The following is a 6,808-nucleotide window of genomic DNA, read 5'->3' on the forward strand; positions in this document are numbered from 1 at the left end:
AAGGACAATTTATATTACATAAAAACTACTACACTTAACACTTCTGAACTATTAAATATATTTTACATTAAAAAGTTTATCTCTCAGAAAAATCAACTTTGATCCTGAATAAAATGAAATAATATTTCACGGTTGAGATTTGACCCCTCGATCTCGCGGTGTTTCGGCTTTGAAATTACAATGATTCAACCACTGGTCCAATGACCGTAAGAATATTAAGTTGAAATAGCCGAACTATAATTAGTTAAAATTATAAATCTTGCATTCATAATTTCAATGACTGTCTTACAAATTTTCTACCCAGCCAAAGAAAAGTCCTCAACGCCGCTAAAGAAGTTTTCACTTCAATTATAATAGATCAGTAGGGCAAACTTAACACTAGAGTAAGCAACCATGAGATTAAAAATAGGACAAAGGTTACGGATGTTGTGAAAAGAGTGAGGACTCTGAAGTGGAACTAAGCTGGTCTCACATGTCGGATGCGGAGCGATAGATGGACAAAGAAAATCATAGAATGGATCTAACGGCTTATAGTAAGTTCAAGAGGTTACCGAAGAAAAATACGGACAGACCTATTCATTAAAGGATAAGATAGGACTGAATCATTGAAACCAGGGATAGGGAAAACTGGAATGAGTTAGGGGAGGCCTACGCCAAAGAGGTGACTACTGTACAATACATATAAAAACATTATTTTTTTAATGTATTTTTGTCGTGTGGTGTCAAGATATTTGGCCCGTGTGGCCCAGAGACGCGGAGAATGATCAAAATACTATCTTCGCGCCTCAATAAGGCTACTGGAAACTCTAGCGCTGGCAGCTATTTCGGCCAACGGATCAGCCTAGCTATCCAGCGCGGAAATGCTGTCAGTATTCTTGGTACGCTGCCACGTAAAGATAGCTTTAATTTTATCTAGTCTTAGTATTGTAAATTTAGTTGTAAATGATGTAGTAGAATAAATGACTTTATTAATTAAGGTAAACTTAAACCTGTGGATTACTCCCGTGGGTCCTTTTCCATACATATTCAAAGTGTTTCAATGTTTTGACAGTGAGGACGGGATCAACATTCTCTTGATAAAGAAAGTTCTCCAAATCTCTCGTTTTTTCCTAAAAGCAACGAGATGCGAGCTCATTAAAACTGACTATAATTACTGTAGTACCGGCGCGTAGCGTTTTTAATGATGAAAGTTGAGCACAAACAACAACATGTGTAGAAAATATTCATATTAATTATTATTCTGTGTGAGTGTTTGTGAAGAAAGCTTATTTGCGTTTACTATATTTAATTTAACATTTGAAGTCTTCACTTAGATTATTTGTTGAAATAATCACTACATATTATTAATTTAAATGTTTTATTAAAAAATGGCGCTGTCGTAAATCCTATTACTCCACAGCTGAATATCTAAGTGATTGGACAGCCTGGATTATGCCTAGATTATGATTATTTTATAGCAATAGTAATGACAGTACAATATTGTATATTTTTATTAAAAAGAGCGCAAAAATAGTATGCTGGGAGAGCTATTTGTTTCCGAAGCGCTAGTATCTAGTCTAGTATATTAGAAATGACATCAAAAAGAATTCTAAAGGAATCAATTTTGAGAAAATAAATGCCTTTTATATCTTATATAAAACAAAGTCCTCCGCCGCGTCTGTCTGTCTGTCCGTTTGCGATAAACTCAAAAACTACTGCACCTATTTTCGAGGAATGTTTTGGTATATAATTTGTTAAGTTTTTGTCTACAATTGTCTATACATTAAGGATATTAGTTGGAGATGTCGTAAATAATAAGCCGCCTGGAAGCTTTTAACGATAACGCTGCGTAAACCCTTTGAGATATAACAATGAAATGTATATGCGAAATTGTGTATCTTATATAGTTCGACAGAAAAGTCCGTGAAAAGGGCATATGTCTATCTTTTAAGGGTAACATACTAGGTACACCTATATCCATTTTAATTGTAAGCAATTGTAAGACATGCTTACACCAATACGATGGTAGTACCTAATCAATAAAATTTAATAACTACATATTCTTATTGTAAAATCATTCAGAAATACGTTTTTTTTTTTCATTATTAACTCATTAACTTTGATTGCATATTTCATGAAGGCTACATCATTCCAAAACACAAACATCACTTTTTTTTCTATTGACAGAACAGCGTTAACTAATTAATTTGTTAGTTTAAAATTATCTAAATTAAACTGTAGTTTAATTACATTATGTTCGAGCAGTGAGTGGATGGTTGTTGATCTTGTGGACGCAATATAACCAAACATGAAAGCGAAGTAAATGAGTCCGGCAAGTTGCAATATACACACTAAAGTGACATCCAGATTGTCTGTAAATGTTATAGATGTAGAACCACAACCTGCAATCAAAAATAACATAAAACTTGAATATTGTGAAACTATACAAACATCGAAAATACTTCACCGAAGGACAATATTGAGACAATAGTACACGCATAGAAATAAAGATAAGAAGGGATGTACATAATCTATATATATAAAAATGAATTGCTGTTCGTTAGTCTCGCTAAAACTCGAGAACGGCGGGACCGATTTGGCTAATTTTGGTCTTGAATTATTTGTGGAAGTCCAGAGAAGGTTTAAAAGGTTATTAAATATGAAAATGCTCGGAATTAAATAAAAACAACGATATTAATTTTTTTCTTCGATGTGTCCCCCGTCGTTTAGAAATCAAGTTAATATAATAGTTTAAAATGAATAACTAATTAGAATTTTTATAACTTTCTAACTAAAAGGTAAAACTAGAGGTAAAAAAGAAACTTAATTTTAGCTAACCATAGTTGGTAGGTTACTTACATTTTTTAACTATCTATCAGATTGTTTTTATGTTAATTGATAAAATATGGCGATACCTTCATTCAATATAAAGTTAATAAAGTCTTAAAATATAAAGATCTTTATAAGTACTACGTGATTAGTCATGTGTGTACGCGGACGAACTCGCGGGTATCAGCTAGTTTATAAAATAAAATTACATAATACTAGGGGGTTAAAGCATGAAATTGCCTCTTTATTGTAATAGAATTTTTTTCATTGGTTGTTGTTTTTCTTTTAAAAAACATTCTACTATCGACTTTTAGTTGTTTCTTTGTTATTCCGCTTAGACAAGAAAGATGGATTCTGGAAAATTCGTGTGATTTTTGAATACGAGTTCCGACGCGGCACAAACAGCTCGTAATATCAATGTTTCGTTTGGAGAGGGGACTGCTAATGAATGAACCGTGCGACTTTGGTTTTAACGCTTTCGTGATGGAAACTTTGATTTGAAGAACGAACCACGTGTAGAATCGCCCACCCAGGTGAATAACAATGAATTGAAAGAGAGGTGGAAGCCGATCTGAGCCGAACTACCCAGGAATTAGCGGCATGGTTTAACGATACCTCACCAACAATATTAACTCATTTGAGTCAAATCAATAAAATAAAAACATATGAAAAATGGGTGCATGAGGTACTATGCATGATTTGACTGATGTGCAGAAAGAAACGCGTGTTGAAACTTGTGTTGCCTTGTTGAATCGATACAGAAATTAAGGAATATTGGATCAAATTGTGACATGCGATACCAATGCGTACTAGTGAACAAACCTCATTTTCATTATAATTCCATGGGAAATGTTTAAGCCTAAATAGCTTTTGAACCAAACCACCTAGAAACCCAAATTCAAAAATTTTAAGCTTTTCTCATCAAGACCCTTCCAACGATATATTATTATTACGATCTGCTCCTATTGCAATTGCTGTAAATGAGAAAATAGCTTGGCAAGATTGATGTCGCACGATCTTGCAATGACAGCTTGATATTGTATTTGTTTTTTCCACTTCCCGACCTCAGATCGTCAATTATTTCTTTTCCAATTGGTTTAATGTTTTGGATTCAAAAATTATCGACCCTGCTCTATAGCTAATAAGGGAAGCTCTCATTTTATTGGTACCAATGGACACTTCATACCTGTGTGAATTAACATTCTCTACAGTAGCGTCCACCACTTAAAAATTAAAAAGAGAAATAGATATTAATTAGAAAATGCCTTAATTCTTAATAATTCTTCTGACTAAAATTGTGGTTTATTGTATCTACCTTGCCTTTTTCCTTTGACCCAGAATGAAAAACACTGACTTGAAAGTATTCTTGTACTACAAGATTATTGTACTATTTACCATAACTTAACGTAATTGTTTGTCCTTACCATCCATACCAACACTACATTGCGTTAGATACGGTGATTATTATTAGTTAGAATAATCAATAACCTAAGAACGAATGAAATATAAAGTATTAAATATTACCTACAAAAACTTCCAACACCCAGAAAAAGACACTTATATACTCCGTTACGGCATCTGAAAAGTAATATATCTTGTAAACATAGAGGTTTTATTTCAAGGTTTTGAACTTAATTTGGTGTTATTTCGCAAGGCTTGTTAGATAATATTAAATCAAATAGTAATGCATATGCATTCAACGCTTAGGATATGTTTGCTTCTAGGATTTGCTGATTAAGCTTTTCGAACCCTACTTATACTAGTATTTTTTAAGGTCAGGTCTGCAGGGATGGAGAGGGCTGTGTTTGGAGTTTCTCTGCGAGATCGGATCAGAAATGAGGATATCCGTTGGAGAACCAAAGTCAACCATAAGTCCGACAAATGATTGCGAAACTGAAGTGGCAGTGGGCAGGGCACATCGTTCGACGCACAGATGGCTGATGGGGCAGAAAAGTCCTCGAATTTCGACCACGTGCCGGACGACACAGTGTTGGTAGGTCAAGATCGCCGGAATACGTTGGATGAGGGCAGCGCAGGACCGGATGATGATGATAATGATGCTGCTCTCGAATAATCTAATAAGAAAAACAAATTCAACCTGTTTTTGTTAACAACTCGGGTTACTCCAGCTAACAGCTAGATATATAAAGGTCAAGGTTCCTTTACATGACATGAACTAATAACAGCAATTTCTCGATGATCGTTTAACTAAATAAGAACTGACAGACAAATAAAGTCACAAGACGTATTGGAAATCAAAAAAACAAATTATCTTATTAAAAGCAAATATATAACAACTACCTACCAATTTTTCGAATTAAACGCAGAAAGCTCTTTGAAGTCTTTCTGATAACCAAAATACAATAGAAAAATCTTATTTAAATAATTTTTCGATACACATAACAGGAAAAACTGCCATTAGGCTTATTGGCAAAAGTTTCGTTAAGTAGGCTAACCTCCAATTTACTTTATTTTCTATTTATGATAAAAGTAAGGTAAAGGTAAGCTATATCTTCCTTATTTCTCAATCTATGATTGCATCTATCTGTATGGTTCTACAAGCGAATTACCAGCCTCCGTCTGTATACAGTCCACTTAAATTCAAAAATATAAAACCCCGTTTTTGCAAACTCGCCTAAATAAATGGTCGTTTATCCTCCACTATCCAAAAAAGAAATGAAAACATTCTGAGCGGCACTACAATTGCGCTCGTCACCTTGAGGCATAAGATGTTAAGTCTCATTTTCCCAGTAATTTCAATAGCTACGGCGCCCTTCAGACCGAAACACATTAATGTTTACACATTACTGCTTCACGAATAAGCGCCGTTGTGGTACCCCTAATCTAGCGGGCTTCCTGTGAAAAGGACCCTCCCACTCCATCAATACAAAGACACTATTCTAGAAGGTGTAGTTCAAAAATATATTCACATTTATCGGAAATAATGCTTGATTCGGTTGAAGATTCAAGTGCTGCATGTTTTGTACATTTTGCGGTGATGTAATATGATTCTGGTGTTAAAATAGTCGTGCAGCCGTTAAGAAATATAAGTGCTGTCACTGAGTTTACAATCATAACAGCTAGAGGCAAAAATTTCATCAAAATTACAGCTTGATTAACCCGCATTATATCTCTTTCCCAGTAGGAGAATGTACCAATAATTCGGGTAACCTGAAACAAACGAAATAATTGCCCACTGCAACTAAATTTTCTATTGCGTCGTAGGCATTGACGAACCTTAAACAACTAGACTCCCAATCGCCTATTAAAAGGTCGTCAAAATATGTCCGACTGCCATTGTATATATATAGGTAAACATTAACTTATATAAATAGCATTATAACATTTATTCAAGTTAACACCTTATTTCGTCGCAAAGTCTATCGTTTTATTTTTCGTCGCATGTTCAAAGTCTATTGTACGTACACATAGCTCATTGATTATGGTGCGAAATTTCGTCGGCGATGTATTTTGTTCTTTCAATTAAAATGTTATTATTCACCAAAATGATTTAAAACGTCAAGCAAGTTACACAATTTTGTTAATGGAGCAGTTAAGTTTGGATATGCTGTTATTTGGAAAGCTTTTCACTAAACACTTTGTCATTGCGTGGCGTTGTATTCAAAGCGCGGTCAAAACACAACTGAACGGTAATTGTGAGTCTATTTGTTTATTGTATGTCAATGGTCCTAGGTGTATAAGATCGTTCAACTTACCATAAGAAGTCTATTTACCCTGCACATATCGTAATCAATGAATTCATTTATAACTCGCAACTGAAAAATGAAATCATTGCAAGTATAATTTTATAAATTAGATTTCAAAGAACTAACTAACTAACTGATAAAGATAATTATTTTAAAAGGCATACATTCAAATTCAAATTCAAATATTTTTATTCAAAATAGGATGTGACATCACTTATTGAAAATCAAAAACTACCACCCATTCCAAAATGAATGCCTCGGACCTGAGAAGAACGGGAGCAAACAAACTCAGC

Source organism: Leptidea sinapis, chromosome 18, assembly GCF_905404315.1.
Source record: "Leptidea sinapis chromosome 18, ilLepSina1.1, whole genome shotgun sequence".
NCBI classification, from domain to species: Eukaryota; Metazoa; Arthropoda; class Insecta; order Lepidoptera; family Pieridae; genus Leptidea; species Leptidea sinapis.